General features: G+C 38.8%; 1 protein-coding gene across 1 annotated transcript in view; it reads right to left on the bottom strand.

The window, feature by feature from the left end:
- The window catches only part of fshb (follicle stimulating hormone subunit beta), a 65,259-nt gene extending 53,781 nt beyond the window's left edge, over positions 1-11,478 (bottom strand). The window contains exon 1 of the mRNA XM_085907110.1: positions 11,310-11,478. The gene's annotated coding sequence lies outside the window, so the exon portion shown is untranslated. The remainder of the gene's footprint in view (positions 1-11,309) is intronic.
- Positions 11,479-13,131: the final 1,653 nt, after the last annotated feature.

The following is a 13,131-nucleotide window of genomic DNA, read 5'->3' as shown; positions in this document are numbered from 1 at the left end:
CATGAATGTAAGCAGAAAATGTGCTATAATGTGAAACTAATGGCTCGAGGGCCAGAGCTGGCCTGCCACATCGTTTTACGTGGCCTGCAGTCAGTGAGTTTAAATAAAATGCTCAAGTGAGCACATAGAGGCAGGCGGGTGAGCAGTAACCCTGGAGCCAAAATTAAAAACAAGATCAACTTAGTACGAGCATGGAACTAAATCCTCAGGTTTTAGTGTGATAAAGGCACAAGACAACAATCAGTTGTTGCGATCGTCAGTGGATACGCTTAAGGTACATGGAGTGACAGAAGGCAGGTATGTGTTAATCTGGGATTAGTGATGGTTTGATATCAACTGCAGGCGCATCGGCAGGTCAGAAGAAGCCAGGTCGGCCGACAACACGGCAGAGGAGCAAACCGGGACAAGGAAGAACAGTCGCTTTGTTGATTGCTTTACCGTTCGTTGCATTGAGGGCGCCCGCCACAGCACATTTCCACTGAAGTTTGTTGAAAGTGAACTTTGATGTAGCAGGAAACTATTAAACAGATGAAATTTGGGTGTGGATTAATTGAAATGCCGTGTTTTCGCTTTTTGAAAGTGTCAGAAGTGAAGATGAAGATGCACGATTCGGTGTTGATTCATTCTTATATTATGCTTGATCTTTTTTCCTGTCTGGAAACCAAGAACATCAAACAAATGATGGTGCTCTGCTTGTCATTGCAAAAATAAAAATAAATAAAAGACCTGCTTGTGCATATTTGTTGCATAAAATATCTTCAGGTGGTGGTGCAACACCCGGATTTTCTTCTGGATGAAATGTGAAGGACGAGGTATGTCAAACTGAGGCAGATGGAAAGCGTTGTCCCTGAAGCCCACTTTACTAATTAAGCTCTAATGATATGTGATGTTAGAAACTAAGCCCGTGGCTATTTTTCACCACATGCTTGGCTACATAAGACTTGTGACCTCTGGCTTCCCCAGATGCTGTGTTTCCAAACAAAAAAAGTGACCTTCTGCTTTTTGCACTTCCTATATGATAGTGGACTGATTAAAAAGGACATTTGCCATTATGGTGCATTGTTGATGCCGGGCGAACGTTTGCAATAATGGAGAGTGGGTGCTGACTTTGTGACTGAGAGCTCAAATGACAAAAATGACTTCTTGTTGCAGTCAAACCTTTTTTTTCCACCCTCAGCTACATTCTGGTCTCAACTGCGTAGAGTTCAGACATTCAAATATTTAAAAAAACAGTTAAGAGCCAATGATAAGAGTGTTATAAGAGTCTGATGTATTTTGGTATTTTTTCAAATTCATTAGTGATGGGTTTTGTTTTAGAATTATATGAAACTTAGTGTGGTGCACCAACGTGGTAATATTTATAAAATATTCATATTCATCCATCCATCAATTCTCTGAACCATTCAATCTCACTCGAACGTGCTGTAGCATATCTCAGCTATCGTGAGGTGGCAGAATTAAAGTTTAAAAAGTTGTTTTATTAGATAAATATCTAACTGGTTAACCTTTGCCTATACAGATATTATAAATAATTAAATGTTACGGTACAATGTTGTCTGCACAGTTGAGGTTATGTGATGATGATAATAAAGTTTGGGCTGAATGAAATACTCTAATTGATTTGGACATGTGGACCAAATCAAACTTGAAAAAGTGTCACCGAATAGGCTGAGATGCGTTTTGCACCAATAAGGTATTATTTTAATGTCCAAGATATGAAAAGCTGCAAATGTAATTAAAAATGCGTGTGCGGCTCCATTTTATCATGTGGAATGTAACCCTACATTAAGTTTGGCCTACATGTTTGACATTTTTCATATGACTATATTTGCACTCTTAGTATTCTGTTTTTATTTGTTGTTTTCATTTTTTCTCCACCAAAACCAATTTCTTTGCTACTGCTGTGAGAGAACCTCCCCACAGGGATCAATAAAATTTCACATTATCTTTTATGAATCTGTGCACAAGGGCAAAACAATGAGTAACTTAAAGGGCGTTTTACTGTGCAGTGTCATCTCCTGAGTTCTGTGTTGACTCTGGAAAGGGATACCTTTTTGCCTTTGACTTCCACTATTATTGCATAAATATCACCGTGCACAGCGGTTGGACTGTAAATATTTAACATGCTCCATAGAGTTTCCCAATGACACAATCAGATTTTGTCTGCGAGTGAATGCTTTCGACAATGCTTTCTCTGCAGCTCAAGCCCAAACTCCAGACGCACAAGCATTCAAATAAAATATTTTGTCTTTCTGTCAATTCTACATATCCAGGTCACAACCATTGTGGAGCAGTCCCGCAAGTAGGTGGCGTCACGGTTCGGTTCCAATAAAAACTGCTTACTCGTGCCGTCTTTCAACTCCAAGCCTCAAAGGAATTCTTCTCCCCAAAAAAGTTTGACTGGCTTTGTTGCAGTACTTTAAGGCTATGGACAAGAGGTGAGTTTAATTGGATGATTTTAAATAGGATTCTTTGCTTGCTGTCTTAAAAATAAAATAAATCACGAGAGGTTTGTGGAAATTAAACTTGTTTTAGATGAGACATAAAACAGATGTAGACACGATATATAAAGTGTACTAAAATCACTATCAAACTTAGCTGTCAATTATTCAGGCATAGCTAAATTCTCTCATTTCTTCCTTTTTGTTATGAATATACACCCGAGACAAATGTCAACCGAAAAGATTTTCTTCCAGCCCCAGAGTCTTCTCACCATGGAGTGTCTGCATCCAAAATGTCTTCAATTCTGGGTTTGCTGGCTCTGAGGTGTGCGCTGACAGTTTATTTGGGTAGTGATGAATTAGATTTAGCAAAGGCCAGAAGCACAGAAGTGCAGGAGAGTAACACAAATCCCACCAAAAAAGCAGTCACACTGCAGTAGTCTTAAGACGACAGTTTCCAGCTGTCTTCTGTTTACAACTATTGATTATTAAAAGAAACAGATTGGCGGGATGCTTCCTCGGCTCCACTGGCAGGAACGTCCGTCTCCGCTGTTGCATGCATTGAAGCGTCTAATGACTTTTAGAGTGAGCTGTGTGGAATTTAATGCATATTTTTCAAAAAGATTACAACTGCTGTTATGGAATTATTTAAAGTGTAGCCACAATAATAACAATGTTATCGGGAGATGTGCAGTGCAGGACAGCTCATCACTTCATAACATGGAGTTGTAATCAGATTGAAATGTGGGGTGTGAATTTCATGTACTTTGCATATTTGGGAGAAATGGCAAAACATACATTAGCAACAATTAGCAAAGACCAAATTTGACAATGGGGAAAAGACTAATGGGCATCGAGTTGGTGTTGGAAGTTAATATTTTGCTTTCCCTCCACTCCTCTCTCCAATATTGTTCCATCCATTACAATATGAGGAGTAATTCAATGAATGTGTTCATCCTCCATGGCTTGAGGCATCATCATTATAAGATCTGAAGCGCAATTGGCTTTTTGGGGAGTGGTGTTGGGGGGGGGGGCATGGTGCATGGTGCACATCTTACCATGAAAACATCACACACACACACACACACACACACACACACACACACACACACACACAGATAAACCCTCTTCAAACAAAACAACGATAAAAAAAAACCCTTTGGCTTTCCCTGACAAGAATACTTATGAAGGTTTTAAACTGTTGAGCTAGCCTTGTTCAATTCAACTACACAAATGGTATATTTGGTGACCTAAAAACATTTGCAAACTTACTGGTTTGCTCCAAATAGAACACAGCCTGAAGATAGTCATCACAAATCTCAAGTCGAATCAACTTGATTTACTGATACATTCACATTTTCTTTGCTGCTTTCATGCTTGCTCCTGCTTTTTCCTCCAGAGAGAAGCATGCCTATCCGATAGAAAGTCAAGATCAGACTAAACAATAGAGAGCTGACCGATGGGGTTTTTTAGTCAATAGGATGGCTCACAGCTTTATATTTCAAAAACACACACACAAAACAAAACACCTTCCTGCAATATTGTATTCAGTGATTATCATTGTGGCCCATGAAAGTGGCCCACAAGTGTCAGCTGCCAATGTATCATCGGCTGTGAACAACCACTGATGAATAGAGCAGGCACGATGCTGGCTGGACTCCTTTCCTAAATACAATCAGAGACACAGTGCAAATTGACAAAGAAAAACGTAGCTTATGGATTGCTTCAAATAACAATTCCAATACATAAATAGATAAACGACTGGAATCACAATCATTAAAGCACAAGTATCCACCAAGGAAACCACAACAGGGAGACTCTATCCTTTGGTATTTGTTGCAGCAGATTTTGTGAGTCTTAGGATGCTGAAGGACAGGAAACAATCGTCATTCTTTTTCATACTTAAAAAAAAAAAAAAAAAAACAAGCAGTATGAATTGTTGCTTGCTATGGTAACAGCATGGGAACAATGAAAGAAGAGAGTGCGCACTCGTGTATACTTGGAGCAACCCATTGGACCGGTATTCTTATGTATAATGTTTGTTTTGTTTTTTTTGGCTCGAGGATAATGTGTGCGACACAGCAAGCTGATGTGCCTAAAATAACAATTGCCACAGACCCTGCTCGTAAACATCCCAAAGATGTGTGTTGACAGACTCTTTGTAACATGGGGATTTGCCTTACAAATGAAAACAGCACTTTTTATCTATTCTCTTCTTGTGTTGCATGTCTAATTTGCTCACAAATGACCCAATTATAATTTGTAGTTTAGACAATGATAATATAGCAAATTTCAATGTGTTTTTTTAAATGATAATTCATAGGATATATAATTCAGTTATTCCAGAGAACACAAGAAAAGCATTTACAATTGATTGCTAATTCGCTATGTATTCATGTCATTTGACAAATCTCAGAACTCCATTTGGCACTAGAGTACGGTCACACATTTTAAAATGCTACCCTTTTGTTTAAACATTTAAAACGAGTGGTGAAAAATGAAATAACCATCGGGGAGCTGACAGCTAATCTCCACATGCTCCATTAAGTGCAATGAATGAGGGAAAAACTTATGGGAGAGACCAAAGTGCAGCTCAATGTTTAATGACATCTAGATTAGTTTAGTCCACTCTGAAGTCTTGATGAATATGTATCTGAAGTTTGGAAAAATATGGGATGTCTGAGAAAGAAAAACAGTTTTTGGTTGTGTGCTAGGTCAAAATTGCATTTTTAGATCTTCCATCATCCACCATCCGTCCGTCCATCCATCCATCCATCCATCCATCCATCCATATTCTATTCCACTTATCCTCACTTTGGTTTTGGGCGGCCATATCCTCGCTTACTATGGGTGGGGTACACCCCCAACCAAACTTGATGTGTCTGTATACCCCGGAAAATAAACAATGGATAAACAAAGCAATCCATCATTACGTCTAATATTTTAGTTTTAAGTGAGGTGAATAATTTATTGAGTACAAGATGAAATGTTGAACGGTAAGTCAACGAATATCTTAAGGTGAAACAAGCCAGTTATTTCAATGGGTCCCAAACTGAAATATTTAAATTGGCTTTATGACAACCCCAAACAAAATGTCATGAATATATTTGTCACATTTGAAAAAGACAATCTAGAAATGGCTGTATTTGTTTTCATACAGATGAAATCACAGTGTTTTAATCTGTGGGGGGAAAAATACAAACATTTATTGGTTGTCTTTTTTTCACCGCGATTTTATATGCAATAGGATGCGTTATGGTTAAGGTGGACTGAGGACGGTCCAATTTGTTTTGAACACAATGTCAGCTAATTAGTTTGTGATTTTAAAATGAACAATTAATGAGAGTTTATAAAGGAATGGTCAAAGTGTGTTTATTTAAGTCAACATTCTATGTGGGTAAATTGAAGCATTGTGGGATGAGGGGTTGGCCCCGCCTGCCTCGCTTTTCAGTGGCTGCGGAATCCCACACTTTCAGGTTCAATTTAAAACGGTTGTTTATCATAAAGCAAATTTGTCATTCTTAATTTCAGATTAACCACTTGAAATTAAACTAATAAATTTTAAATTTGGGTATAATGTTGCTTTTGACGGGAAAATCAGAGCGCACCATTTAAGTAGCCAAACTCTCAAGATGAACTGAAAACCACAACTGTTGGCTGACTGTTCATGCCTAGGGTTTGTGTTGGAATTGTTCCAGTTAAATCCAGTAGGCAGCACTAATTTGCATTTCATTTTGTTTTCCTTCTGTGACTTCATTATGACAGCAGTCTGTGGATTGCAAAGGCTGAAACAATGCGAACAACAAAGGAAGTGTGGAAATATTCCAGAATAAGGTCCTGTTTAAAGAACCAGATGAACGCATTTTATGTAGTAATGCAGATTTTTAGATGCCATTCTAACAAAAGTGATATTGTACTATATTATGTATTGAAAGAGAAGAAATCACCACTGAACATGGCAAAAACTAAAGCGATCATTTTGAACGACAGGCAGGCCAGAGCAAACCCGGCTTCGCTGTGAGACTGTGTGCAAATGTATTTTTTACATTTTACAAACCTTACTCATGCATCTTTTATACATTTTATTGCATAATATAATCTAAATATTGTTATATGTAAAGGCACTAAAGAGTGGCAATCTCAGATTTTGTTGTGTTGTCAAGGGAATTCTGTTATAAGCAAAACTCCACTGCCTCAATCGGTTTGTCTGTTGATAGACCCTGTTGGATTCTCTGTGCATCTGTTAAGCCAAATATCATACCAATTGTTTTTTGGAATGAGAAATGGCCTGTTATGCCATCTATCATTGTTTCAGAGAGACAAAGATTAATTTGATCAATATAGAGGCTACAAAAAAATAAACAAACGGTCAAACGGTCAGGAGAAGAAGAAATTTTGAATTGAAATAAAATACAATCATTTACTTGGTAGGATGGCCCAAAACCTCCATGGATTTTAAATGGAGGGCTTTCTCAAATTATGAGTGCACACAATAGGCCACAAAAAGTCATCATTTTATGAAGATTGCGGGTTTAAAAACGACCAGAGTTTGAGATATGTGGCAGCGAGTGGATGCTTATCTGCCTTTACGCAGCATAGGCAGTAAAAATGTCCATCTGGTATACGATACAAGATCAGCATCAGTTACCTAAGTAAGAATCCTCAGTTTTACCAACTTTGCCATGTTTAAACCAACTATTGAGTCCTGACAATATTAGCCTTAAAACCAAGACGTCGCCAAAGCATGAGTTTTTCAGAACATAACAAACAATAAGTTCCCTCAAAAATTCTGCAGATAGGTGAATCCATGAAAAGTGAACAATGAATGTGCATAAAAACGACTTTACAAGGCGGGAAATCCTTCCGTTGAGAGCAGGAACATGCTAAACAGACCTTTAACAGAAAGTCTCGTTTTAAAAAACGGTAATCATATTCTGTCTAACTTGGGTATTCAATAATTGTGATGTAATTAATTCAATTTTATTTGCATTTTTTTTGTTTTGTTTTGACTGCTTCATTCAACAAAATCTACGCAGCATTGTGACTTTGTGTGAAGGCTGGCGGCGCTTGCCACTAGGAGTTAATGAGGTCAGCGCCCAGTTACATCACTGCATGGCACTCAACCTGATAAATCTGCCCTGGGAGGAAATTGGTCCAGTCGACTGGGAATGTGCGTACATTCGGTATCATGTGAAGACGCCCAAAGCGAGATTTTACACAGTATATTTTGCGACGTCCGTGTGAATATTCTCGCTTTATACCATCCACTTGCTCTAAATCTGTATGATCAAATCACTCAACAAATATTACTGTTCTGTAAAATTTCAGCTGCTTGATCCCAGCAGAACTCTGACAATGCAGCACAACGGAGAAACAAATTGGCACTGCAAATGGTCCTCAGTAGTGTCACTGGGTTGGCATTAATGAGCCCGCTCGGGCAAATAGATAACCGTCTACAGCCTGATTGAAGCTATATCCACATTAGCGATGACTGCTCCATCCTCAGATGCATCTCAATTGATGACGCGCCCCTAACCCATTTCCAAATGAGCGTCTGGCAAGATCCTCCTTGTCAAGGCAGATAGGATGGCCATATAGTCCAGGGTACAAATAGTCAGGGTGCTAAGCCACAAACAGAATGAAAATGACCCAGCGGGACGGAGATAGATGGAAGCATCACGCTGCTTTACTTCATGTCGTTTCGTCGTGCAATGATGACGGTACGATGAATCACCCGGTGACCTACATGGAAGTGACCTGGCTGAGTGAATCAGATGGATATCTTTTATTACTGTGCTATCTCCTTGTAGAATTTATTGTTTGGTGGCGGATCGGAACCCTTGAGGTTTATCTAGTCATTCGTTCGTCTGTCAATCTGCTCATACATTCGTCCTTCTATTCTTGTAGGGAAAGAACACATTTGTCTTCCCTCATCGAATCAACCCAAAAGTTACAATTAACAATCAAGAAATAAAATAAGTAATATAAAATAGGTCAAATTGAATTGAATAGGTGAAATCTACCACCTTCTGTACATATTTGAGTTTAGTTTGGTATTTGAAGAAAACTAGAATGCATCCAACCATTTCCCATTGTGCTTATCCGCTCTCGTGTCTAATTTGAGCTGGAGCCTATTCCAGCTTGCGTTGCGTGCCCCGAACAAGCTGCCAGCCAATTCCAGGCTAAGTGGGATATTTGTGTGAATTCATAATATTGGTCTGCAACAACAGATATCAAATAAGTCAAGTGTAACATATACAATATAATCACTATTCTGCAGATTTGAAAGCATCGCAAGAAAAAAAAAAAAAAAAAGCAGCACATCACTTGACTTGTTGGTTGTCAGTTCATATTGTTTTCCAGCTTAGACCATTGAGGAAGGCACGCTAAGCTTCACCCGCAGGATCTGAGCAGCACGTTCTCATTTCAGGACCAATGAATTATCATAATGAGCCGACTGTGGTTGTTGATGTGTATGTATGTCAAACACGCTGTAGCAAAGCACCCCCGGGCGCAGTGTGCACACACTGCACGTCTTCGTGGGAGTCCAAGTTACCGTTGACTGAATGGCCTTCCATAATGTGCACTCCTAGAAAGTCGTTTTGTGGTTCAACGTAAGGGAGAAGACTGTACTCAACAGTAGTGTGCTGTATGAAATACAAAGCCAAATTCCAATGAAGTTGGGACACTGGGAACTACGATAAGGACACGAATCGTTAAAGCTTGGTAGGGGCAATCCTTTCCCATCCTCGTTTGATATGTTGAGATGCTCAACAGTCCGCCATGGTTATATTTTGCTCATTTTCAAGACAAGAAGAGACATCAAGGTCGGAACTGCTGGTATCCGTTCACTACAAAGCCACACATTTGTCACACGTGCAGAATATATATATATATGTTACTCCCAAATCCGTACGTGCCTTTCAGCATTAAGGATGCCTTTACAGATACGCAAGTTGGCAACAAAGACACCCCCATTCCGTCACAGATGCTGACTTTTGAACTTTGGCTGATAACAATCCAGATTGTCCTTTTCCTCTTAGGCCCAGGGGACACGCCATTCATAATTTTCAAAAACAATTTGAAATGTGGACCTTGCTTCACTGCATCTGAGATGAACTCCGGCGCAGATAAGCCTGCAGCGTTTGTGCATGTTGCTGATACGCTTTTGCATGGTCTGGTTTCACTTGCATTTGTATAGAGAGCGACAAACTGTGTTAACTGACAATGGTTTCCCGATGAGTTCCTGAGTTTTTTTTAATACTAAAGTACTGATTGGAGGTCACAGGCATTCAATGGTGATTTTTAGCCATAGCACTTATGTGCAGAGATTTATCCAGATTCTCTGAATTTGTTGATGATATTATAGATAGATGATGAAATCCCTTAATTCCTTTCAATTGTATGTTGAGTGTTGTTTTTAACTGTCTGACCTTTTTTTTTTTTACAAAGTGGTGAACCTCAGCCCATCTTTACTTGTGGACAAACATTTTGAGTATAACCAATCATAACGCTCACCACCTTTCAATTAAACTGTGGAATATTCAAAATGTTTTTTGTTTTTTTTGTGCTTTTTTTTTACCTCTTCAACTTTCCCAGTCTCTTGTCACCATTGTGACAACTTTTCAAATTTAAAATAAGAAAATATTTACAACAACAAAAAAACATTTTCATCAGTTTGAATTCAACATTTCTGATCTTTCTCCGCCCAGCAACAATTTCGTACATCATGTGTTGCAGACCAGTCACAGAACGCAACACAATGCATCAGTTACATAATGCAATGAGACCGTTGAGGCCCACCAGTTTATTTTCTCCCAGAGGACAAGCAAGACAAATTCATATTGACCTTTGAAGACGATACGCTTAATACTATGCGTCACCGCCAGCTTCATCGTCGTCAAAAGAACTAAGTCAAAATGCAGTCAAAGGAACTCAGAACACACGCCGTCAGTTATACAAACTAAATGCAAAAGGCAGCTTGACTAAGGCAGCCTTGGCACATCTTCTGATCCTTGCTGGTGATTTCATTCATCCATTAGCATGTTGAGCCGACAAACTGTGTGTCAAAAGAAATGAATCATAAAGAAAGCACTGGTAGAGGGGAAGACCTACAGTTTGCATGTGTGCTAGAGGTGCCAACGACGACAAATATTTTTGCGATATTTTGACGACCAGTTTTGGGTCTTGTCTGCCTTTCACCCATTGCCGTCTGGGATAGGCTTCGGCACTCCCCTGCGACCCTGAACAGGATAAGCAAATTATTATTTCTTTTGGGGGGGGGAATACTTTTATCAAGTGTGAAATTATACAACAAAGTAAATTTTTGCTCAATTATCTTTTTCTGATAACATGTCATTTTGCACTCCCACCCTACTGCTATCTAACATCGATGTAAATTTATGTAATACAGTAGTTGAGAGTTTCATATAATCATCACTGTCAAGTTGTACTGATTTTCCCCAGTTCTTTGCCCCAATTTGAAAAAGGGCCTCGGTCCTTAAAATGACTCAGATCTTCCGCTTTTCCTTGGTCTTTTTGCAGTTTATTGTAAGGTTAATTAAAGGGTGATTAGATTGATAACCTTAAACAAAGAAAACATTGCATTATTTTACACTGAACTAAGTTCAGTAATTTCATAAATATACCAGGAAAATAGGAAGCATAGGTAACTAAGTGAAAATAAATAAGGAACTTAGTAACTGAGTGTTTCACCATAAGCATATGCATAACATAAACATCCACTTTGCCATTGCGAATACTTCAAATTGATTGAGCCACTCAAAATTCAGATAAACACAGCTTGTAGCTCACACCAAACATTTCATCAAACTAAGCATAAACCAAACATCCAAGTCAATTTCCTACCAGTTGCTGACCAGGAACTGAGAAGTAGCTTTGGGGTTTTTTCTTTGCTTTCTCTGTTTAAGCTTTTTTCTTTTCATTAACAGACGTATTTGTTCCCCCAGCTCACATGCTGGTCTGTAGGCAATAAGTTCATCCCTGGCATCTGACAGGACATTTGGTGAATTGTGATCTGGCTGTTTTTTCTCTGCCCCCTGCAGGTCTGGAAGGTGACTAGTGGATATTTTGACTGAATGATCTTTGCCTCAGTCAGTTGACGTGACAATTACACACCTGATCATTATCTCTGCACTTTTTGGTTGATGAAAACAAAGTAGGGAGTATCTTGTTCGTGTCATGGGTCAATGCTGTGTAGCGTTAAACAGTCATGTGGAAAGTAGATGTTGCTACTTTGCTCAAATGTGTTCATCCAAATAGAAGATCCCCTCATTTAATTAGGCCTACATCTTCCCTTCAGATTCCTTATAATGCGAAGCCGTGCGTGCGTGCACATGGTATAGTGCATTTGGATGTATTTCGCTGACCCAAGTGTTGGCTATCAAGCTTGTTGACACTCCCAGTGTCAAATGCGTGAGAAAAACAGACTCACAAGATGCACGCTATAGGACAGCGAGGTTTCCAGAGGCCATTGCTTCAACATGCAATTGCGGGTGCCACTGACAGCAACTTGAAGCCCACATGACAAACAGTAGTTGGCTTGCACGCTACCAATGATGCCTCTAATGCACACAACCCCTTTACATCCAAATAACCTCTTTAGATTACCCCATTCACACATTTGCACGCACGCAGGCACAGCCAAGCTCCAGGGCAATTCTGAGTGATCAACAACTAAATTATAAAACAATGTCACATTGTCTCATAAGACATTGCCTAATCGAGGGAAAATGCAAGCCAAAGAGAAGTGGGGCATTAACAGCATTTCCAAATATTCTAAAATAGTTTCCAAATATGACATTTACTTAATTTGTAGATTTGAATGACGGGTAATTAGTGCAAATGAATCAGACAGTGTGAAGTGAATGGGTGGGAATCAGACGTACTTATGCCTTGGGGTATCTCGTTCAATATAATACTAAATATGTCATAATCCCAATACAATTATTGCCTTGAAAATAAAAAACATTATTAATTATTATTATTATTATTATTATTATTATTATTATTGCAATATTGTGGTACACTCAGTGTTTTTTGTGTTAGTGCTGCTCAGTTTCAAGTCAGTTAGGAAAGTAAACATCTGTGCTCTATCGGTATGTATACAATACACACACAAAACAGCAGGCTGTCTCTGGATCACTATATTAAACAGAAATATTGTGTCGTGGCTGTGATAAATGTTCAATAAGTCAATCAGTTTTCTCCAGATGATGTAAAAAGTCCCCATAATATGTCACAGTCATTGCAGCTAATTGTCAGGTTTGAGATATTACACATTTGTCAAATCAAATGCCAGCCAAAAACTTATTCACATAACACATTTTTTTAATGAAGAGTTAATGACTATAGGGATCTCTAATCAAATCAGAAATATTGACCTTCACAGGGTTTTTTTTTGATCACCTAAATCACTTGCACTTGCAGTAATGAAAGCTTTAAAGGCATGGAGTCGGCACAAAGAAGCCGTTTAATTCAAGCCCTGCCACCATCATCGTACGTTTTAAACAACCCACAGATGTAATTAGACCGACTGGTCGAGCATGCAAATTTGTTGCTGTCTTCTGTAAGAAATGTCTTGGTTTTTTTTGCAGAATACTAATTGCATATCGTTTATTTATAGTTGTACAGTTATTACTTTGCTGGGGACCGGTCCAGCATGTACATT

This window comes from Syngnathus leptorhynchus, chromosome 3 (assembly GCF_054491065.1).
Source record: "Syngnathus leptorhynchus isolate UIUO chromosome 3, UIUO_Slep, whole genome shotgun sequence".
Lineage (NCBI taxonomy): Eukaryota > Metazoa > Chordata > Actinopteri > Syngnathiformes > Syngnathidae > Syngnathus > Syngnathus leptorhynchus.
The sequence above is the reverse complement of the archived record's forward strand: the minus strand, read 5'-3'. Positions and strand labels throughout refer to the sequence as shown.